Source organism: Cheilinus undulatus, linkage group 1, assembly GCF_018320785.1.
Source record: "Cheilinus undulatus linkage group 1, ASM1832078v1, whole genome shotgun sequence".
Lineage (NCBI taxonomy): Eukaryota > Metazoa > Chordata > Actinopteri > Labriformes > Labridae > Cheilinus > Cheilinus undulatus.
In genome coordinates this window covers 54,982,429-55,007,286 of record NC_054865.1, presented here as the reverse complement: position 1 = coordinate 55,007,286, position 24,858 = coordinate 54,982,429, and the positions used below count along the sequence as shown (strand labels likewise).

Genomic DNA, 24,858 nt, shown 5'->3' with positions numbered 1-24,858 from the left:
TTCTATCATCCTCAGGTGTGCTTAAATATTCACCTCCTTCAAGTCAATATTTAGTAGAGTCACCTTTGGCTGCAATCACAGCTCTGAGTCTGTGTGGATAGGTCTCAGTCAGGCTAAAACTTTTGGACATGGGCTTAGCACAAGGAAGGAGGGGCCCTTGAGAAGCCTGCAATGAAAAGTGTGTTTTATTTATTTATTCTTAGTAATGCAGTCCAGCACTTTGAAATAATGCAAGTAACTTGAATTTGATTATAGTAAAATATTGCTCATAAACTGGGAAATTATGGGTCAAAAATACATTAGAATTCACAGATATTTGCATTTGCATTACGCCCTTGCATCTGGACACTGTAATTTTACTACATTCTTCTTTGCTAAACTGCTCAAGCTCCGTCAGGTTGCACAAGGATCAGGCATAAACAGCCCTTTTCAAGTCCAGCCACACATTCTCTACTGGATTGAGATCTGGACTGTCACTTGGCCTCTCCAGAACATTCTCCCTGTTGTCTTTAAATCATTTCTGTGAAGCTTTCTCTGTATGCTTTGGCTCATTGTCTTGCTGGAAAATAAATATTCTCCCAAGCTGTAGTTCTCTTGCAGACTAAATAAGATTGTGTGTGAGAATTTTCCTCTAAATTGCTGCATTCATTTTACCCTCTACCTTTGCAAACCCTACAGGACCGGCTTCTGAGAAGCATCCCCACAGCATGATGCTGCCATCACTGTGCTTCACAGTAGGAATGGTGTTTGTGGTGGTGTGCAGTGTTTGTTGTCTTGTCTGATGACCAAAAATGCTCCATTTTGGTCTCATCAGACTAAAGAGCTTTCTTCCTCTTAACCATGGAGTCTCCCACATGGCTTTTGGTGAACTCTAGTCCAGACTGAATCTGAGTTTTCTTCAACAGTGTCTTTCTCTTTGCCACTCTCCCATAAAGCTTTGACTGGTGAAGAACCCGACCAACAGTTGTTGTCTGCAGAGTCTCTCCCATCTCAGCTGCTGAAGATTGGAACTCCTTCAGAGTAGTCATAGGTGTCTTGGTGGACTCTCTCACTAGTCTCTCAAACATTTAAGTGGATGAATACTTTTATATGCACTAGCATACATTAGATTGAGAATGAATGGATGTTAAATCATTAGATAAATAAAAATAATGATTGAATGCATTAAAAGAAATGAATTAATATCATCACACAAACTCATGAGCAACTGAATGGCACACTGAAGAATAACTTCAGGGTGAGTATAAGGGGATGAGTGCAGTAAAAGTGTCAGCAGAAAAAAAATCATCAGTGAATCAAAGGATCAGAGTTTGTGAATCAAGGAGAGCTTCAGTGAACAAACAAGAGTGAAGAGGAATTTAAACCGAGATAAAAGAAAATAAGATAAAGATAGGTTCTACTTTTAAGAGATTTTTCCTTTCAGGATTATTGAAAATATCTACATTTATGAGTGATCCAAAAATATGTGAATGCGATAAAAGAAAGCAGCCATTTCCTGTCAAATCTGTTCTTTAAAGCACCAAAAACAAACCTGACGGTTTTCTAAATACAAGCATCACATTGCTCAGATCTGCTCTTATATGAATATAATTTATTGTTGTTTTTAATTTCTCAGATTCTTCCTCCAAAGCTAAAATCCTTCTAGACTTGCAGAGCTGCCTTGTGGAGCAGTGTGTCAGCGTTTGGGGAAAGACAGTGTTATTAGTTATCTCAGGGTTTGCCTCTGTGGGTTTCCTGTGAGCTAATTGGAGCCCTCCCATGAAAAACTGCATGTTTGTGGTTAAAAATAGGTTAGCATTTCCTGCTGTGCCAGGGACGGGATTTCTCTTCCAAAAGACCCCACCTCGCCTCTGCTTAGTGGGTCTGACAGCAGCAGCGTCTATTTGTCTGTAATTGTGGAAAAATGTGAGGAGAATGCATGATGCGCTGCAAACAGGACGTTACTGTTGACTTCAAACTCATTTCTGATGCAGCGCTCAGGCACATGGACATCATTTAATTTTGTTACCAACAGAAAAAAGCCCACAATAATAAGATAGAATTACTAATGCATCTGCTGTTTCCTTACTGACACTGTACCAAATACAGGCACTGATCACTTCATTAGGTATACCTGTTAACACAAATATCTAACCAACCAATCACATGGCAGCTGTGTAGTCATGGTCAGGATGACCTACTGAAGTTCAACCGAGCAGGATTTTCTGTCAGGAGGTGGTGAGGTGTCCCTGATGTTGCTTTTATTGTCATTCACTATGACACAGGATGAAACAACCAATTTTCATTGCCAAGGAGTCCTGGAACCCGTCGACTGTCTGATCATGCTTCAAACGTTCAGTCATACTTTGACTGTAGACAGTTTATAAACTGAACTGATATCCAGTAAATGTATTCAGCTGTCAGACTCTGCTTCTTCTCTGTTGCTTTAAGACATTAATTAGATTTTTGTGCAGATCACCAAAGCATGCAATTATGCTAATAAACACAAATCCCACAGAGTCTTCAAAAGAGAATGACAGGTAAAATTGATTCAGATGACTCAGCTAGTTGCAGCCATTCTCCAGCTTTTAAAATATATTTTTTTGGATCCATCCTCTCCTCTGAGGTGCCAGGCCTGCCAATGGAGATGACTGGGCCACTGAAAGGCCCAATGGGCCCTCCCCTGATGCCGTTTAATAATATCAACACATGCATGTTGGATCAGTAGCATCAGTGCTAGCCACCTGCTTAGGATTCGGCTCCTGGACCTGGATCTGGATCTGACCAGCTGTAGAGCTACAGTGCACTCAGAAAGTATTCAGACCCCCTTCACTTTTCAGCCTTCTTATGTTGCAGCCAAAAAACATTAGTATAACCTGGCAAGCCAGATGGATTTGTTTCACACATTCATCTGAAAAACTGTCCATAGATGGCGTTTGGGAAAGGGCAGAGCCTTTGAAAAAAACTCAGAGGGTGATTGGATGAACGTTCTGTCTGTCACATCTTTACGACCCAATCAGAGCAACAAAACACATGATGTTGTAGAACTGCATAACACGAACCATGGCGACTGCAGACATGTCAGTACACGACTTCTGTCGTTTTTGAAAAGAAACAACTCACTGCTGTTCTGTGTTATCTTAACGAAGAAATGTCGTCAAGTTCTGATAAAACTGACGCTTTAGCAGCATCCACGCTAAGCTCTTCTGCCATAATTGCACCGGCCTCTTGTTGCTGCTTGCCTGCATGACTCTGCTGCGCCCAAAAGGACTGCCCCTTGTCACTGATTGGTCCTGTTACTTTCTTACCGGGCCCAAACTGTTCAGATGGGAGCTTTTCAAGATGTATTCACCAGTGAGAAACACGGAAACGGGCGAATCCATCTGCTTTGCAAGGTTACACTCAGTACCCAATCATGGCGAAAACTTAGAAATTTTTGCAAATTTATTAACGATAACAAATGGAAATGTCTCATGGACATAAGTATACAGAACCTTCCTTCCATTTCTCTGGATCTTTGCTCAGATGTTTCTAGCACAGCTCTGGGGAAGGCTGCAAAAAAACATTTCTGCCGCACTGAAGATTCCCAAGAGCACAGTGGCCTCCAGAATTCTCAAATCAGCGATGTTTGGCACAACCAGGACTCTTCCAAGAGCTGGTCACCAGGCCAGACTGAGTGATCAGGGCAAAAGGGCCTTTATGAGAGAGGACACCAAGAACCTGATGGTCTCTCTGACTAAGCTCCAGAGATCCTGTGTGGAGATGGGAAAAAGTTCCAGAAGGACAACCATCGCTACAGCCCTCCTCTGATCTGGGCTTTTTGGTAGAGATGGAAGCTTCTCCTCAATCGAGAGTGACACTTTGAAAAAAAAATGTGACCACAATTTGAAGAAACATGAGCCGCATTTTCATGCATTGAAATTTTGCTGCTGGTGTGAAGGCTTGTATCGAAACTAAACATGCATGAATGAAAATATTTTCATGCAAATTATTTGCATTAAATAAAATGGCTCCATTGTGCAAAGACCTTAAGAGTCTCTTTCCTTCCTTCCATTTTATTTTGTTATTTAATCTGGATTTAAAAAACAGACAGGTGACAAATGAAGGGCCATTTGAAGACCAAAAGACCAGTTCTTATTACTGAGCTGAGCCAGATGATCTGGATCTCAAAAAAGAGACAAATTTGGTTGATCTTTGTTCCAACCAACAGCCTTGAGCTTTGGGTAATTACCAAAAAATTAAATCATGGATTCATAGATTCCTCAAGAGGGTGTCTGGGCTCTGCCTTAGAGATAGGGTAAGGAGTCGAGACCTCCAGAGAGATCTTGCAGTAGAGCCGCTGCTCTTTGGAACCAAAAGGAGCCAGTTGAGGTGGTCCAGGCATCTGATGCCTCCTGGTCACCTCCCTGTGGAGGTCTTCCGGGGGTGTCTAACTGGGAGGAGACCCAAAACTTACTGGAGGGATTGTAAATCTGTTCTGGCCTGAGAATGCCTTAGGATCCCCCAAGAAGAGCTGGAGAATGTTGCTGAGGAGAGAGAAGTCTGGGTTGCTTAGCCTGCTGCCACTGCGATGCATGGGTCTTTCTTTGAGTCCTTTGCATCATTATCTGTTTACTTATAAGCTTATCCAAATGACTGAATGGATTGCTAGTAAATTTATTCAGCAGTCAGGCCTCATCTCTTTGTTGCTTAAAGCCATTCATTAGATTTTTGTGCAGATCACTGAAGCATACTCTTACACTAACAGAAACAAAACCCCACGGAAATGCTCAAATGTCAGTGGCAGGTAAAATTTGTTTGGATGACTCAGCAAGTTGGAGACATTTTTCAGCTTTGGCAGAGTTTGTACTTTTTGTTTATTGTATTTTTTGGGTCTATTGTTGTCAGAGTGTTCTCCCTGTGCACACCAGGCTCTCCTCTTAGTGTCAGACTTGATCAATTGGCTCCATGCGACGCTCCTCCTGGGTTGTATTCTCATGCATTATGTTGAAAACATTTTCCCAAAGGATGGGGCGGAGGGCATCATAAGTCAGAAAGGAAGAAGATTGTGTTTGGGCTAAATGTAATCATTGCCACAGCAACAAGAAATGGAATCCTTAATAGGGGCTATTTGTCCATGGAAACATTGTCTAGAGTGTGTTTCCTTGTGTGGCCATGTGTTTGAGATTGCAAAGTGTTATAAGAAAAACATCTGTGAGTGTGGACATTTGTGCTGTCTGTAAATCTGCACCGCTTTCTTTCCATGTCTCACCCTCTTTTAGGAAATTGTGTGTTTTGGAGAGATTTCCAAACAGAGTCCTGGCAAACCGGAGCGCTTTAAAAGAATCTATGAATAACTTTTTTATGTGACTCAATCTGGTGCACATTCTGGAGAGAAATTCAAGCGCTAAACGGCCTGAGAGGAGCCTCATGATATCAGTAACAGTTCAGGGTCTGGGCTGTCGTGCTACATGCTGTTTTTAAGTGGCTCTCTGTAACAGCTGGGGAGCGGGGTTTAATCCACAGAACGGCGGGGCTGAATTATGCATTATACTGAGAATATTACACCGTGTCTGTTTGAATGCACCACTTGTCCTGTCTTCTCGGGGTACGCTATTTTTCTGCAGCTACTCAGCTGTGGATGTCACATGCAGAGGGAGAGCTGCTCCTGGTTAATATGCAGAGTTTCCTCTCAGCTTCAGTACTGGGATTTACTGGTTTTAACATTGTGCAGCAATCTTTAACCCCCATCTATTCTTCCTTACGTTCTCTTTTGCTTGAGTTCTCACTCTTTATGCCATACCTCTGGGTCTGTGAGCTCTGTGCAATCATTTAATTAGATGAATGACTCCCAGCTGGATGAGCGTCAAAAATAGGCCTAACCATCCTGACCTTCACCGTTTTTACCATAGCAGTAAAGTCTATTTTTAAATCCCAAAATATAGAAATTACTCTTCTCCAAATAGAGCAGTGTGATGTAGTTTAATGTCATGGTAAATGTGTTAAAATTTACTGGGAGATAAGAGTCAGAAACCAGGGACAGAGAGGGTGGGGGTGGGCATGCAGGAAGGAACTACAGCAGTGATACTCAATGCATGGTGCTCTGTTTCGACGTGTGGCTCTTTTAAGTCTTGCTTGGAGAACTCATCCGCCCAGACAACGTTATAAAAAAAAAAAGAGAAATTTTAACTCAGAATTTATCAACAGCTATCTTATACAGTAGGCTATAATTGTCAAATTCAATTGTAAACCTTTATTACCTCCACCAAAGAGGTTATGTGATCAGGTGGGTTTGTTAGTTTGTTTGTTAGCAACATAACTCAAAAAGTTACTGACAGATTTTGCTGAAATTTTCAGGAAATGTCAGAAATGGCATAAGGAAGAACTGATTAGATTTTGGGACTGATCCGGATCACCGTCTGGATCCAGGAATTTTTTAAAGGATTCTGTACTATTGGGAGATAGGGCTAATGATGGAGGTCTGCACTGTTACCACTCTACACCAGGAGATGGTGGACATGAGTAACTTCAATCCCAGCAGCATTTTGGGTGTGTTTCTATTCAAAGTTTTGGAGTTTATAGAGTTTGACAGACGGACGCCCGGTCGAAGACACGAGTCGGAGCGTAACAGAGAGAAAGACAGCGAATTGTAGCGAGAATACTCACAATGCTGAGAGGAATAGAGGAATATTCACCCTCTGCCATGACTTTCAGTCGTCCGGTGAGACCATGGGTGAGACTGTCAGTGCATCTGTTAGCACCAGCAGGCAATGCTTCCACCGTGACAGTCCACCCCTAGCGAAGACAATGCTTTGCCTCACCATGTTTCCACCCTACCGGGGAGGGAGTAATCGGCAAATGCCATGGTGGGGGGCACATGGGGACGGATCAAAGAATATTTTAAGGATTCTTCACCATTGGGAGATAGAGCTAATAATAGAGGTCTGTGCTCTCTGTTTTTGTGTGTAATTTACATTGGACGTGGGCAAGAAGGAACATACAAGACATACTGTATATCACTTGTTAAGAGAAAATAGACAAAACAGGCTGAGTTCTGATCTGGCAGTTTGGTGTGGAACAGATTTTTAACAAATCCTAAATATAGATTTTTGATAAATTTCTTAATTTTCTGGTCTGACACATGTCCAAAAAGGTTGATGACCAACATTTTTGTCATATTTTTATTGACAAAATTAGCACTGCAGTGAAAATGACTCAGGCACATTCCCTGCTTTGTTGCAATAATTATACTCTGCTTCTTTAATAACCACTCCATCAGTATTATTCGTACAGAGACAGATCTATAAAAGTAGTCACCCCCTTAGATGTTTGACCCTTAATTAGTTTTATAAATCAAGCATGGTCAATAGAATCTCTTTAACATCACAACGAGAGCATAAATGTTCCCACCCTCCAGGTCAATATTTAGTAGAGTCACCTTTGGCTGCAATCACAGCCCTGAGTCTGTGTCGATAGGTCTCAGTGAGGCTTGCACATCTGGACTCTAATTTTTCTCCATTCTTCTCTGCTAAACTGCTCAAGCTCTGTCAGGTTGTCCAACCACAAATTCTCTATTGGCCTGAGGCCAGACCTCTTTGATTCAGCCTCTCCAGAACGTTCCCCTTGTTGTCTTTAAACCATTTCCTTGTAGCTTTCTCTGTATGCTGCAGCTCTTTGTCTCACTGGAGACACTCTTTGTCTTCCAGCCGTAGTTCTCTTGCAGACAGAGTAACATCATCCTCCTTCTGAGCTTCCGAGAAGCATCCCCACAGCATGATGCTGCCACCAGACCAAAGAGCTTTCTTCCACTTGACCATGGAGTCACCCACATGCTTTTTGGTGAACTCTAGTCCAGACTGAATCTGAGTTTTCTTCAACAGTGTCTTTCTTTTTGCCGCTCTCCCATAAAACTCTGACTGGTGAAGAACCCGGCCAACAGTTGTTGTCTGCAGAGTCTCTCCATCTCAGCTGCTGAAGCTTGGAACTCCTTCAGAGTAGTCACAGGTGACTTGGTGGCCTCTCTCACTAGTCTCCTTCTTGCTCGCTCACTCAGTTTGTGAGGACGGTCTGATCTAGGCAGATTTACACATGTGACATATTCACTCCATTTTCTTCATGATGGATTTAACCAAACTGTGGTGGATGTTCAGAGCCCTGGAAATGCTTTTGGATCCATCCCCTGACTTCTACTTTTCAATAACCTTTTCTCTGAGTTGCTTGTTGTGTTCCTTTGCCTTCATGGTGTAATAGTAGCCATGAATACTGATTAACCAGTGACTGGTCAGTCACTTTAAGGGGGGTGAATATTTATGCAGTCACCTATTTTGCATGATATATTTTTGTTTAGTTGACATAACTTTGTAGAAATCTGAGTTTCCTTTGCCAAAAAAGCCTAATTATATACACCATGATTGATTTATAAAGTTATCAAAAGGGTAAAACATGGAGGTGAATACTTTTGTATAGAAACTGGCATTGATGCAATCATGGTCTGTGGTAACCTGGTGTACGTTTCCAGTTAAATACAGCTTTCGATCATTTGTAACTCTCTACAGCTGACGTCATTTAGCCTGTCCTCTTCAGTTGCACAGTGAGGTTTGATTACAGCTCCACAGACGGCAGATAACAACTAGAGTCCTAGCTCGACGTGTTTGTGTAACAGGAGGTGTTTATCCTAAAAGTTATCAAGTTACTGATCACGTTCTGTGAGCGAGGCAGAAACCAACTGGTGCAGTCACGCGGCAGTGGAAGAGAAAAAAATATTCATCTCAGTCACCATAACCAATTTCATTTAAATGTTTTCATGAGGGACTGCTACTGCTTCAATCCTGGGACTTGAGTGGTTATGAGTTCCTGCAGAAAAAGTATAATTTCACACTCTGCTTTGAGAGGCTCTCTTTAAGTCCCCAGACCCCGTTAAAGTGTAAATAATGAGAGAGAAGGAGAGAGAAAAGAGAATTAAATAACAAATAACACCCATAGTGTTCACAGGATGTGTAATATGCCTGGTAAAGAACATGTGAGCAGAAATAGAGCCTAAAAAGGTGCTTTGCGGATGAAAAAATTTATTTTTGTACCACAGAAATACAACAGCCCTGTAAGCTTTGTTCAAGGAGTGAAAAATAATAAAACCGCTGTAGGAAATGTGGGACTACATTTGATTCAGATCTCTGCTCTGAGGTTCAGGTTTATGAATGTCTTCCAGTTTGCTTCTTTTAGCTGCAGGGAATTTCCAGAATCAGATAATTTATTTTTTACAACTGAGAGAAAAAGCTCATCCAGGCTTCCACTGTCTCTGGACTATTTTAATGCTCTATTAGAGCGGTTATCCGTCTCAATATTTAACAGGCATTTAGAGACAATATGAAACCATTGCTGCAAACTCACAGACACTGTACAAAGTACAACAAAAAACAGATTAAAGTTGAGAATACTTGTAGAGAATCACATGTACAGGTAAACGTACAAATGAAAAGGGAAACACTAGGAATTACACCAGAGAATCTTAGAAACACTAAAGAGGTCAGAGGAATGGAGCTTAGCTTCCTATCTCAGTGAAATCATCCGGAAGTATTTGAGTGTCGGTCATGATAAGAGCTGTTTGAATTCTCCAAAAGATAAGAAAGGAGCCTTTCTGCTTCCTTTATTATCTCCTTTAGTAAAGGATAGTGTAGATCAGTAATAAACAACTGGCAGCCACATCAGGCCCACATCTGCCCGTACGGCCCACAGAAAACTATCAAATTCAGGACATGTGCAGAGGGAAATATATATTGTGGTCTTTCATGTTTTTTTTCCCCAATAAACCCCCAACAGCTATTAAAACAACTCCAAATATAATTGATACTGAAACTTGTGAAAGTTAATGTTCCATTCATTATTCAGAAGTAGGGCTGGGAAATTAACTGCGCATTTCAACAAGGCCTGCTGCAACTTTCAAATCGCAGACGGTGCAATATTTCTCTAACCTGAAATTTGTGTCAAAATACCAGTTTAGAACTTTTTTGCAGCAGAAATGTTATATGTTACGTATAATGCGATCATTCTATTGGCCCATTTTTAAAATAGCGTCCAAATAAATCAAATTTTCTTCATTTTTGTATGTTTTTCTTGTTAAATATGAGAATTATATTAAAACAATCATTCCCTTTGATACAACAGTTCACATCCAATTTGCTAAATGAGTCAAAATCATCACAATTAGATATTTTTTTGAAATTGTTCAGCTGTAGTTTAATCTAATATTGTGCTGGCTATAGTATAGAATTTATTATTGCTTGTTTTTGTTGGAAAATACATGAGACGAGGAACTTCAGAAATAATTGCATTTTAAATTGCAATCGTACGGTGGCGTATTGCATTCACTTGAAAATAAAAAAAAATTCTCCTGTTTTTACGACATAACTATCTTATAAAAACAGGATTTTTAATTTATTTTTAATTTTCCTGTTTTTATGAGATACTATCTTGTAAAAACAGGAATTTATTTTTGAATTTCCTGTTTTTTCGAGAAAGTAACTCCTAAAAACAGAATTCGATCAGACCTAGGGACAGAGAACTGTTACGTGGAGCAGTTGATATTCCTGAGACATGATCATGTGGATGAGTTTTCATGCAGATGCTATTTGTATGGCTCAAGCAATCACAACCAATGCATAGAGAACTGGTGGGGATTTTTGAGGAAACAATATGCACTGGATCAACATCTGTCAGGATTTGAAAGATTCTGACTACTTCTTAACCCCGCAGCTCTAATTACTGGCTGATAAATGCAGCAACCAGTCATGCAGGAGAGCGTCAGGGGAATTTCCTGTTTTTAAGAGATAATATCTCATAAAAACAGGAAATTCAAAAATAAATAAATTCCTGTTTTTATGAGATAGTTATGTCGTAAAAACAGGAGGATTTTTTTTTATTTTTAAGTGAATGCAATATGCCACCGTACAATCATAATACTGGGTAAAAAAAAAAAAATCTGAAATATCAAACATGTTTGATATTTACAATTTAGGGTCTGGGAGGCTACGACGTGATTCAAAGCAGTAAATGAATCGTGTTGACACCACACACATGCAGACTACTCAGACAATAATCATTTGCAACAAGGCTCTGGTCAGTATACACCCCCATGATCGTCAGGGGAGTCAAATCCTGGCTAAAATCAGGCTTAAAATCTTGTTGTGTGGCCGGCCTAAAACTATGACGAAAACTTTTCGTCGACAGCCTTTTCTTCATGACAAAAACTAGACCAAAACTAACAAAAATAGATCTGTGATGACTAAAAGTTTAGTTTTCATCAAGATGACTAAAACTAGACTAAAATGTAATATAGTTTCTGTTAGACAAACAAAATCTGTGATATTTCTCCACTGTGGGTAAATCTGTCAAAAAACAATGCAGCTGTATCTATTTTGCCTCTCAGCTGTAGAAAACAGAGACCCCAGGTTTGACAGGGTGCAGAGAACACACTACCATGACTTGGCACCAGATTTAGACAAGAGAATAAATGTTTGGACTACAAGTAAAGACTAAAATGTGAGGACATTTTAAGGACTAAAACTCGACTAAAACTAAAGAGCACTGAAATGACTAAAATGGGACTAAAACTAAAATGCATTTCATTTAAAGACTGAAACTACAATTAAAAATAGCTGCCAAAATTAACACTGATTAGAAAAGCCTAATTTTAAGAATTAAAAAATGCACACACTCAGGATTCTTACAGAAACACAAAGGAAGGAAAAAACCAAACACTGGAGGAGGCAATGGGAACTAGCAGAAATACAATCTGAAAATAGCTACAAATAAAATCATGACATTGTCAGTTTATGAAGAAGTAATGATGATAAAGAGAGAGGACATTGGCACAGACTTTTAGAGTCACGTCAGCCTGTATTCATTCAGAGCAAAGCTCCAAACCTAAGTCCTTGTAGTTGCGTCTCTGATTGAAAGTTTGGCACCCTCAGGTTTTAAAATTAGTTTTTAAAAGAAATCCTCAACGGAAAGATTCACTTTTGAGTCCAGAATGAGACTTAATGACGGTCTGGGAAGCTGGCCCATAATCAATCCACTAATCATCCTTACCTTTATACTAAAGCAATTAACCTCCAGTATCTAATCAGGCAATATTGGAGCACAGAGAAAAAAAGACCTTTTTCAGTCGTCCGCAGAGCTCGTCTTTTCCTTCCACCTCTTTCACCTTTTCTCTTTTGTTAATTAAGTCCGAATGTTTGAATCTGCTGCCTTGACCAAACGCCAGCACTTCTTCTCTTTCTGCTTCCAAAGGAAATTATTATTATTACCTTCATTTTTCCTCCCTGTGTTACATTCAGCTACTTCATTATGCATGTAGATAACACAAACGGAGCTGGCTGCTGTGAAATAAAATCAAACACTGTTCTGATGCTTAATATCAAAACAGAGAAGTGAAAAGAAATATTTTCTTAATGTGGCATAGAAGCGAAAATTATGCAGAGTTGAATCCAAATTTCTCATTGTACCATACAGCTATAAAGAAAAGCAAAACAAAGCCTACCTCAGCTCCCATTTCAAAGATGGAGTTCAGAGGATTTTGGTCCTTGGTACTTCAGTTACATAAAGAGAAGGCTTTACTTATTACAGCTCCCATCATCATGGGAGTGCAAGCGTGCAAATGCATGTTTCATAAAGACGTCTGTCAATATACTACGTTTTATCATAGCATGATCTGCCACATCTTTAAGGAGTGTTCCCACAATCCAGGAAGGAATCCAGTAAGTTCTTTGGCTGCTGGAGTCGTCCTTTCTTTCTCATTACTTCCTGCATCTGTTTGCAGCGTACTGACCAATTAAAAATGCCTCAAGTATCTATTGTGTCGTGTTGAAGACATCTCTTTGATGAACAGGCAGAGTCAGCCCTAACCTCGGTGCCAGTGTAATGCATTTCCAGTGACAGCTTCTCAATAAAAGCAGGGCTCTGCATTATGAGAGGCTCCATGCCCAGACACACGACTGAAAGACTCTAAGCCAGCTGATTACACATTCCACTGACCCGCTCAGACCAGAGAAAATTTGGCATGTGATTCACAGTTTTCATAGTGTTTTGTCCACGATCGTCTTGATAATTATTGCTACAGTATCATCTTTTCATAACAGCCTGTGTGAGAGAGTCATAGTTGAAAAGTAGTCATCGCCAAGTGCTTTATTGCTGTCACTCCTGCAAGCACGGGCAGAACCTTCAGGTTTCCTGTCATTAACCAGTTTGGTTAAGTTGATGGAAAAAATGACAAGACTATAACCCAGCATGCAGGAAGAGAAAGAGAAGATTCCACCAAAATCTGTTGATCAGTGCAGAAGCATGTGGACAAATTCCATCCATCCATCTTCGCTTATCCAGAGTCGGGTCACAGGGGTAAGAGGCTAAGCAAGTCCACCCAGACATCCCTTTCCCTAGCGACACTTTCCAACTCCTGCCAGGGGATCCGGAGGTGTTCCCAGACCAGACAGGATATGTAATCCCTCCAGCACATTCTGGGTCTTCCCTGAGGTCTCCTCCTAGTCGGGCGTGCCTGGAATACCTCCACAGGGAGGGGTCCAGAAGGCATCCTGATCAGATGCCCCAAACACCTCAAGTGGCTTCTTTCAATGTAAAGGAACAGCAGCTCTACTCCTTGCTCCCTCCAGATGTCTGAGCTCCTTACCCTGTCTCTAAAGGCTGGCTCAGACTGCACGAATTCAGCCAGATTTAAGCCCTACTGCAACATTGCAGCTCATTGTCAAAACTTGGGCCCGATTTAGAGCATCAGGAATGACTAGCGGTCTTGTAGTGTGACTAATTAACGACACATCCAAGACGTGATTCAACGTGACTAGCATGTCAGAATTTTTCGTACATCATCGTCTAGTTTGACACCCTGACCTGATGTCAACTACGGGAATCCTGACGTCTACTAACAGGAGGGCATTTGCTCCTTATCTTTGCATCATCATTTACAAGATTTACCACTTTTGATCCCCTTTTATTCCCTAAAACTAATGTGTACATTTTATTTTATTTTATTTGTGTTATCACATGCATACCTTAAGTTCTATCTGAAGGAGAGCCAGCCCACATTGTCCTCCTTTTTATACATCCATAACTGTTATCCATAATCCAATCCACAGTTGTTTCTTATTTTACTTTTTAAAAGCAGAAGACCGCTACAGTCACACCGAGCGCTTCTGTTGCAGAGTGATTGACACCCTTTGGCCCGCCTCCCGACAACCTGTGAACTTGCACTCAGTCACAGAGACGGTGGTGACGTCAGCATACTGTGAGCGGTCGGGATCACTCTTGTAGTGTGGCCAGCCTGTCCGCTTAGACAGGACAAGATTTGGTCACATAGTCTGGCATGGTGCCATTGTGAACGACCAAAAAAATCGTGTGGTCTGAGCCGGTCTTAAGGCTGAGCCCAGCCACCCTCCAGAGGAAACTCATTTCGGCTGCCTGTATCTTTGCTCTGTAATCAGCAGTAATGTTCCAGGGACAGTGTGCATTTTCTGGGACTTACAAGAAAAAAAGAAAGTCAGATCTACTATATTTTAAAGACTTGAATGTTAAATATCCAAACTGTTAAGTCTGGTGGAAATGACAGATTTGGTCTGTTCAGCTACTTTCAGACACATGGCAGCTGAAATACTGGTAAGGTTTCCAAAAAGTTAACTGTTTAAGGCAAGCATGGCCAAGATGTCCATTTTTAGTTTTCAAAACTGTAGTTCAAGAACAAATAGGTGAAAGAGCAGTGGAAATATGCAGAACTTTTTTTTAAATGCATAGAAGCAGCAGCAGCTAATGTTTGGTTTAAATTGACTGTAACTGCAGGAGAATGCACAACAAGACTGAAACACTGCAGGATTACATGCATGCATCATTCTTGTGTGGCTGTTTCACACCTAGAGCCACATGATATGACCTGAAATTTAGATCACAGTATTTTTTTGCTCTTAGTGCTAATAGTACTATATTATGATTACAAAATTAAGTACTTGACTTATGTCTGTGCAAGTCACAGAAAGATGCTTTAATAAGTCTGTCTGTACTCAGTACATCTTAGCTTTTTTTTTTAAGGATGAGTATTTTTGGAGGTCAAATGAAAGTCCCAGCCTTGGCACAGAGTGCTTGAAACTCTCTGTACCACCAACCATGAGCTAAAATTCAGTCTCTAGAGTGAACTGCACTCACATTTAATAAATGACTTGAAAACTATACAGAGCAGTTCCCTATTCAACAAAAATATGAACGCCTCAATTACGCACGTTCAGGAACAACACTGCAGCACATAGACGGACCACAGAGCTCTTCCTGAGCTTTACATTGTGGCTGAACTATCATTTTCAAACTGCAATGATGACTTGTGCCTGCACAATAGTCACATGATATGTCACATGACCATAAGCATGTCACACTGCCACTCCTGTGTTGTTAGTTGGAAGCCTAAACTGTGCCTTGTTTCGGAAGCTAAGCAATAATAAAATCAATCTGACATCACCATCAGTTGTCAGAGAACTGTTCATGGAGTCTGTGTTCACGCATGTACAGTCAGGCTGCAGGCAATGCTGCTGCAAGCACAGATACACCGACATGATGCTCCAGGCAGACTCTATTAATCCAGCAGTGATGATTTACTGCATTGTGTTATTTTTTTAAGTTGACCAGATGCTTTGCATGTTTTTCCAGCTGTCTGGATCGATTTGCTCTATGCGGATTGATCCAGTTTAACAGTGTGTATCTTGAATGGAGCAAAGTTGATTGGCGTTTCTGGGACATTTCAGAAATGGCCTTGGTTTGGACTAAAAAAGGAAGCGTTTTTCTCTGCAGTGCGCGTCGTTGCAGCACATGTGGAAGATGTGGAAACTGGAGGTTACGCAAGGTCAGTTAGTTTAGTGCCTCCTTGGTGACATATTGTGCCGCTGGTGCTGATTTAAAATAGGGCTGAACTATTTGCAAAAATAATCACATTGCGATTTTTTGCAATTGTAGTTTAATCTTTGATTACCATTAGGTACCTCATCTTGTGTATTTTTCAACATATTCAAGCAACTAATCATTCTATATTACAACCTACATCCAGTCAGGAACATGCAAATCATAGATTTTAACCATTTTTTTGCAAAATGGATCTACAGTTTTACTTGCCAGAGAAGGCTCTGCTCAAAAGGTGCTCTCTTGGGGAGTCAAGCAGCATGCTTTGGACTGCCAGGGAAGGCATGGCTAGAAACCTCATATGAATCTACATTTATGACAACGTGTATTGAAGACAAATTATTTCAGAAGTAATTATTTCATAGAAGCATGAATCTGAATATGAGGGTGTAACAAGCTTTAAGCTATAAAAGAGGAGGCTGGGGTGGAGGAGTTCAGCTATGCCAGCAGCATCAGCATGAGTGCAAGCAGAGATTATTGACAAGTATGTCATATTTAAATGGAGCACTGTGTTGACACTTGAATGGTTGCATAATGTGAATAAAATCTCTGCTCCTGCAAAAAAAGAATATATTATACTGGTATTCTGACACCTTTCAAGTTAAAGAAGCATCGCAACTCCTGCGATTTGTAAATTGCTGCAGGCCATATTGCGATTTTAATCTAATTTGTACTTAATTTCCCAGCCCTAATTTAAAATCCAGCTTTGGTTGTTTGGATGGATCGGCTCCTCCTTGGTCTGCAGAGCTAACGTGAGCTGTACCTGGGTTCCAGTCTCTTGAACTAGTTTATCTGATGTCTGCTGTTTAGCCGGGTGCTTCGTGAGGTTAGCAATGACTGTTCTTGATGGAAAGTTTCCTTTCCTGCACATAAACTACAACTCACCCCAATATTTTTGTCCTTTCTCTAAAGAAGGAAAATTAATGCGGGTATTTCCAAGACAGAAAGCTCACGCTGGAGTGCTCAGCCATAGTGTGTATGTGCTTTTCTGAGTGTTTGTCGGTTTGTGTGTCTTCAAAGCAAGCACTATCCTTTTCCCCCTGCAGGATGCTGTGCTTACATCGATCTCACATCATCCACCGAGTCTTTATCCTCAAGTCGTCGGCTGTATATTAACAAATTCTGTAAATTCTCTATAATTGTAACGGCGTTAATGACTTAAGAAGAAATACTGCAAGTTACCAAAAAAGTAAGAGTTACTAACACGACTTTGTTATGGGTTACTCCCAACACTGCTGGTGACATTTAAGCCACACAATAATGAACATTTTAACTGTTTTAGGAGATGAGTCACTCTGTCCAGTTTTCTCTGTCCTCCTTTCTTCCTCCTCCACGTGTCAGAGCTGTGTTAGACTGTCACTAAGGCTGGACTGGTAATCTGGCTGGTGCACATTGGGGTTTTTTAAACTTATACTCCCATGATTATCTCTGACAACAAGAGTCAGTGAAAGACTGAGTACACATCTTATTATTTCTCTATGAAATGTATTTCTCTGATTTGAAGAAGTTTGGGGATTTGATCTGCTAGAACTAGTAAAGGACATGAAGGAAGCGTGTCGTTATGTCTGACTGGGGTACATTACATAGCACTGCAGTCCTATGTGTGGTATCTGAAACCCAAAATGACTTAAAGAGCCAATGAGAAAACATACATAGCTGTTGATTTAAAATCAATTAACGTAAAAAGAAAGGAATTTCTTCTCTGGTTCCATTTCCTTTTTATGAAAAAAAAAAATCACAATAAACTGTATATTGCAGAAAGAAGTGCCAGTTTTAAAAGGTGTTGTCAGCCAGTGTCAGTAAGCCCTAGCGGGACCAAATTTGGTCCTACTCATCTTGATCTGAACAAACTTGCTCTGCACACTCTATTTTTGCACAAACATAGTCATGTTACACATCAAGTTAAACAGAAGAAGCTCAGCTACAAGCCCAAATAAACCATTTTACCTAAACCACATCCAACTCAAAAATGACTCAAATCAATGACCACATATCAAAGTGGCCATAGTGCTACGTAGCCAGAGACTTACGCCCCCTATGGGATGGTGCCTGGTACTACAGACACTAACATGGTCTCATTTGAAAGTCCAGCCTCTACTGAAAATTCTAGTCATGTTTGTGCAGTTTCCATTTGTTTTAACAGTTTCTTTTAGTTTTCTGCACTTTATTTATTTTTTCATTTATTTTTTGTGTCATTGAAAATAAATCTGCTCCTCTTGGTGTCAAACTTTAGTTCCTTTGTGAGACTTTCTTTGAAAGGGAACTATATGGAGGTCTGGGTGATTGGGGTTCCATGACGCTGTGAACACCTATAATGGCATATGAGTTTAAAAAAAGTTTGATATCTGAGATTTTTCAAATGGCAGAGATTGTGCCAAATTGTGCTCAAATGGCAGAAGAGGGGTTGCACCTGGATATTTTTTTACTAAAATCTCTCTCATTTTGTCCTGATAACCCTCTAGGCATAAAAAGTGAATCAGTTAATGTCAAAATGTGGTGCTTTGGCCTACTGGAGATTTTTGGACTTCAACTTCATTTTCTCTATGGGATATACAGTGCTTAACAAATTTATTAGACCACCCTAACCCTAACCGAAGTAAGGTTTATGCCACAGCTGCCCTAAATTAACAGCATTTATGTTTCTGCAATGGTTAATACACCAATATGTAAAAGCTCTCTAACCCAAATGATTTTTTTAATGCTAAAATATAATTATTATTGTTATCCATGAATTTTCAAATGTACTGATTTCCAAAAACAAACAAACAAAAAAAAACAAACAAATCCCACAACTGCCCTCTTCATAATTGTACCTTGATCATTCGAATAGAACTTGTAGTTACAGAGTTATATTCATTTAAAGATGGGCATGAAATTTAAAGCAGTAGCCTAATAAAACAGGCATGGGCTTAACAGGTTAATGTTACTTTTATTGCAGACGTTGGACTTGAAGAGAACGAGCTGCACATTCATCTAAAACAATGACACCTGGATCTGATATGAAGAAGAGGTGGGCGGGCTTTGTTGCTGTGCACGTGCATAAGTGGTCAGATGGTCTGGCTCTGAATTATGCTGAAGACCAAATCTGAGCCGCAGCCTGTCACAAATCCCTTGATTACTCCTCTTTTATGTGTCCACCACTGTAGCTGGTAGGCTGAGCTATGGTGGCATTCATTTTGTTTTTAAAGATATTTTTTGGGGTCTTTTGCCTTTAATAGGTCGGACAGCCGAAGATAGACAGGAAATATGAGGAGAAAGAGTGTGGGAAGACATGCACCAGGATTGCTGTGACCAGAGGATTGTAGTCTCTGTGTATGGATGTTTTTTGTCTCCACCACAGTTGTGCTGTAAACATCCATAATATGGCAGAAATGATGCTGGTGATGCTACTGACAGTATTTACTGCTGCCTCTATCAACAGCTATCCAAATCTTGCATGAAAGCGGCAGATTTTGCTGTTAACACATACAAAGAATGGATTAATGATGATGATATTCGTCACTGATGTGAGAAAAGCCAGTTGAGTTTGAACTTGCCCTGATAAAAGCTCCAACACAGTTGCTGGTTGTTGTTTATTATTGCCAAACTGATTGCATCCATACCATTAGATTAGTTTTCTCAGGCTTAATGCTGATGCAGGTGTTCATTCAGGCAAGGAGTGGGAGCAATTATTGAGTCTACGATAGAGAAAGAAACAAGTATTATGCATGAGGAGGGGCTGTGAATGAAGAAAATAAATCTGCAACACTGAAAGGAAAAAGGCTTTTTGAGACGAGAGCAGAAAATCTACAATGAGCCGTTCAAAGAGGCGGAGGCGTTTGTGAGGAGCTGTATCTCTCCTTCAGTTTCATCAAAAACGCACAGAGCTTTAAGTGCAAATACAGTATGTGCTCTATGCACGGAGAGGCACTTTTTATAAAGCATAAAAGGATTATGTGAAGACAGAGCAACAGAAACACACAGAGGTTTGACATTGAAAGACTGTTACGGAGATGCTGCAGGATAATCGACTGTCCTTTATTCACACAGAGGACGAAAGACCTGTTCCCAGGTGACAGTGGCGTATCCTTCCCTCAACTTTTTTATGCAAAATACAAAGTGCCGATCAAAATTTCACCTGATTCAGTTTGTAGCCGGAGGAGCTTTACTATTTTTTACTCTCAAAAGTGCATGCTTCATTTCCAATTGTAGGTGTGAGTTACAGAGATAAATGCTTCTCCTCTTCTGAGCATGATCAGAATACTAATGCTAACAAAATGTGAGATAATATGCACAGTGCGGTAAACAGCCTAATTACAAACACATCATCATCATTATTACTGTAATGAGAGCTTAACTGTCAACAGGAAATGATTATATCTTTGAGGTAGATGATACTACACTCCAGTGGTTTCTACTATAGGGGCTGGGACCAAACAAATACTAATTTTAGAGGTGATACGATGTTAGCGCGAAGTCAAGGACAACCCTGATATCACTCAGTACAGAGTACCATTAAAAAACATCCCATTTATCCATGTATTATTTAAAACATGCAACTGATTATGATGATTATGCTATCATTACAACTAACCAATATTTATACCAAAAATGGATGTCCTTCATGTACCTTAGGTGGCTTTCACACTAGGGGCCCAGTCCCGGATCTGAGTGCACTTAAGCCCAAAGTCTGGGTCCTCCTTTGCGGGGTTGTAAACCAGCTATGTGCATACCGCCACCCGCTGTTTCAGGGCGAATAAATACGCAAGTGCGCCCTGGCACGGTTCGATGTTGCTAGTGTGAAAGCACACCGGGGGGGAAGGGGGAGGGGGAGGAATTGTGCCGTGGCGCGGTTCGAAACAATTGGGCCTAATGTGAAAGCGCCCTAAGAAAAGCGGAGCCCCCCCAGAACCCAAGAGAGAAGAAATAGTGACACACTGCCACCAAAAAGCAACATAGATTTTAATTCTTTCACTGATAAAACCCTAAAAAGACCTATGCTTGCTTTTCTTATTAAAAGACCTTTGTATAAACTACTGAATAACTGCTTTATCATGGTTTTGGTCAATACTTGCATATCTCATTTTGACAGCCTCAGAGCAGACAAAGCCTCGCACCTCCATTCGTAGAATGTGGCAAATTGTTTTGTACTGTGAGCCTGTGGCTCTGTTACTCCTTTATAATCCCGCTGGATCCATCCTGACAGAGAGCTTCATACAGCACACGCTCATGTGTCATAGCGCTGATCCAAATTGGAGAAACAGAGAGACAGCAACTTTATAATTCTGTCTCTGTTATGACCTTTGAGTAGGTTACAGCTCATGCCTTTATCTGTCATATTTCCATGACTGATATCCACTTAATACTAGTTTAGTTTCATCTGACCAAAGGACATGCTTCCAGTATTCGTAATCCTTCTCCAGGTTGTCCTTAGCAGACTTCAGTCTGAATTGAAGGGGTCTCTTCTGTAGAGGTGGACGTTTTCTTGGTTTTCTTGGTCCATTCCTGTGCAGGACTCTCAGACTCTCAACAAGCTCTCAGGCTTGTTCTGGACTGCGTGGCTCTCATTGAATTTCTTGATGATCCTCCTCACTCCAGTTCTTGGCTCTTGGAAACGCTGTGATAACTTTCTAGATCCTTCTCCTGCTTTGGGAGCATCAACAATTCTTTTTCTCCAGTCTTAACAGATTTCTTTTGGTTTTAGCATAGTGCCTTCTCCAGTTACAGCTCAAACACTTTCTGAGGCTTTTATTCTGTGTGTAAACTGGGAAATAACTGTTGGTTTTATAATAATAATACATTTTATTTGAGAGAGCCTTTCCTAACACTCAAGGACACTTTACAAGGATAAAAAACACAATAAAATAACACAATAGTAAATAAAACCAAGAAACAAAGGAGCACAAATTTAAAATGAATCAGAGGGATTTACAGAGAGTAAGCAATTTGAAAAAGATGAGTTTTGAGACTTTATCTTGATTTTACAAGCTTTGAGCATTGCAAAGTTAAGGCACATCATTGACCAACAGTGGTCAGTTCTAAAGGGGGCTAATAATTTAGACCCTTGTAGTTTTTGGTTTTAGTGAAATAATTTTGTTTATGTGAGCAGAGTAAAATAATGTAAGCATCCAAAACAAAACCAGGATGTTTAGAAAAGCTTTGTTAAAAACTCTCCACTCTGTTTGACAGCACTTGGGAAATACTTGAGAAAAACTAAGGAGATGGATAATTTTGTCCTCATGTGTATATTGTCAAACACAATCAGCTTGCAGCAATTGTCTTTGATTCTTAGAATTGAGGCTCTATCTAACTTGTAATCAGGGTGAAGAATGTTTTACTGAAATCTTCAAAAAGGGAATGATTCCACCTTACTTGACACTGCTGATATTGATATTCCAATAGTGTTGTACATCCCTAGAGGAAACAGTTGACCATGCACAGAGCACCTAATCTATGAGATTGACATGAACACAGAGGAGTAAAATAATCCTCAACCACTAAAACTGTTCTGTATCTAATTCCACAGACTGACATGTTTACATGCATTTTCAAAGTCCAGCTTTGGAATGACTTACACCAGCAGTTTTCAAACTTTTTTGCCCAAGGCACATCTGAGATTGAGCCTAAATGTCAAGCCACCCCATATTCATATCCATGCAAAATAGCCTCTTAAAAAATGTGTTATAATATCTTTAGTTGTTATGAGGGTAACCTTGCAAAGCAGATGGAACTGCCCGTTTCCAGAAAGTGACAGTGGCAGGACCAACCACCAAAGAGGGGCAGTACTTTCTGGCGCGGCGGAGTCGCAGCAGTGAGTTGTCGTGTACTGACATGTCTATAGCCGCCATGGATTGCATTATGAAGTTCTACATGGAGTTTACTCCTCGTTAGCGGCTATGATGTCACGTGTTTTGTTGCTCTGATTGGCCCGTAAAGATGTGACAGACAGAACGTTCATCCAGTCACCCTCGCTGTATATGAGTGGTTTTCCAGACAGTTGTGTGGTACAAGTCCCATGGCACACCAAGGCCTGCCTGAAGGCACACCATTTGAGAGAACCAGTGAATTACACAATACTTTGACTCTTTCTACCTGCATGCAAACACACTGCCTGAGGTAATTATTTGTGTGTCTGAGCCGCCAGTTGCCTTCATTAAAAGGTTCACAAAATTAGAAAGCACCGCAGTAATCAATTACAGATGAATAAAATCCTCCTCCATCAGGTTACACAAGCTAGTATGACCTTCAATATGCACCAGCTAAACACTTCTCAGTGTGCTTCACACTAGCACAGACTTAATATCAGTGTACTCTGGCTGGCTCTGGATTATTGCTTCATTATTCATCCCTGCAAATTGCCAAGTGCAGTGGAGGTGAGCTGAGTCAACCCAAACAGGTGATCAGGGCCAGTGTGTGAGTCACCGCTCTCATGTTCATGCTGGGCAGCTTTACAGATTTGTTATGACTAAAATATGTGGAGTAACAGCTTTGAAAAAAAACTGTTGTACACGAGGTTAGCAGCTGCACACTTTATTATTAATCTGGGAGGATTCCGGCACGGGAAATGTTGCTTTTTCTGCTCTAACCCTGAGCGCATGACCAGAGTTCCCAGCTGGAGAGGAGCGACAAAGAGGTTTGCCATCTGGGAAAAGAGCCAGCAGTTGTGGGAAAGACTTGTGTAGGAGAATTTTGGAGAAGGGTTGCCATGTTTCCCCTCCAGATTTCTCTACCTCAAGGTTGTTTATATTTTGCTGCTGCAGCAAAAAAAGAGATGCTTGATAAGAGAAGACTTCGGGGTGACGTTTATTAAGATTTCCATGTAGGAGAAAGCAGATGAAGACTTTGGAGGACAGGATGATGTAGGGCAGACAGGAGACGCTGTGGGAGATGTGACAGACAAATTAATTCAGCAGTTTGACAAGTCACTGTGTTGTGGTTTCAGAAAACAGAGCACACTGACAGAGAGTCGAAACGTGGCTACAATGCTAGAGTAACCATAGGAACAGTGGCTGTCGTCAGTTTCCAGCTTCTCCTGCTTTATTGTGCTGCAGAGGCTGAGTTTACTTTGGATCATACAGTTTGTTGTTCTGACTCATGTGGGTCATTTGAACTCTGAACAATCATCTTTGGAGCATTTCTTAAACAACCACAGTAGTAGAAAACGGTTTATCATACAGTGAGAGGACAGATTATGCCTGTGAAAACAAATCTGTTGAGTCAACAGTTGCTTTTGCTAATCGCTGGTAATTATCCAAAGTTAGTCAGATGTGTAGTGTCATGAAACGTTCACACACGAGTGTTTATAGTTGCTCAGGCCATTGACCCCTTGCCCCGTGTGTCCAAAGCACCTTTCGTCACAAGTTTTTTCTTTGTTTTTTTAATTGAGCGGCTCCTCTCCTCTAAAATCGTCTGTGCGTGACTCTGCCAGCAGATGTTGAGTGGGCAGTAATGTGATGTCTGGTCTCATAAAGCTCTCCGCAGGCCAAGAAGACCGAGACATCGGTTACAACGGGGCAAAAAGGGCAAAACCATCAAATTATGCTTAGGCAAGGCTCGGCTCTGCTGCTCATTTAATTACAAGGTGAGCAATACATCAAAGTCTGACTGTCTGTGGCACTCGGCTGACACGTGGGTTAAAAACTCTCCTCCAAGCTAATTCACAAGTAAAATTATGCATAATCACAGAGATAGAATTAACATGCAGATCTATCAAGCTGTAGGTACCGATGCTTCCTCTCGTTCAGGTGGAGGCGAGCATGATTTCCACTCCCACAGCTACACGCTACACGGACGCAACATCTAATCTAATCACTTCAACTCCTGCACAACAGCAAACAAACAACTCGCCGTGTTTACAAGTCAGAGATGGTGTGTCTAGCGTCTTTGGCAATCCATGCAGGTGTGAATGGGAAGAGATGCGGCAACAGATGGGTGGGAAGTGCCAGAGAAAATAAATATCTCTCCATCTAAACGCTCAGACTA

General features: G+C 40.7%; 1 long non-coding RNA gene across 2 annotated transcripts in view; it reads right to left on the bottom strand.

The window, feature by feature from the left end:
* LOC121512866 overlaps positions 1-24,858 on the bottom strand; it is a 145,923-nt gene that overhangs the window by 26,799 nt on the left and 94,266 nt on the right. Inside the window, exon 4 of one of the 2 annotated variants that reach the window (XR_005992144.1) lies at positions 23,671-23,754. The exons of the other annotated variant lie outside the window; for it this stretch is intronic. This is a non-coding gene — a long non-coding RNA (uncharacterized LOC121512866). Of the gene's footprint in view, positions 1-23,670; positions 23,755-24,858 lie in introns of those variants that run through there. 2 annotated transcript variants of the gene reach the window in all.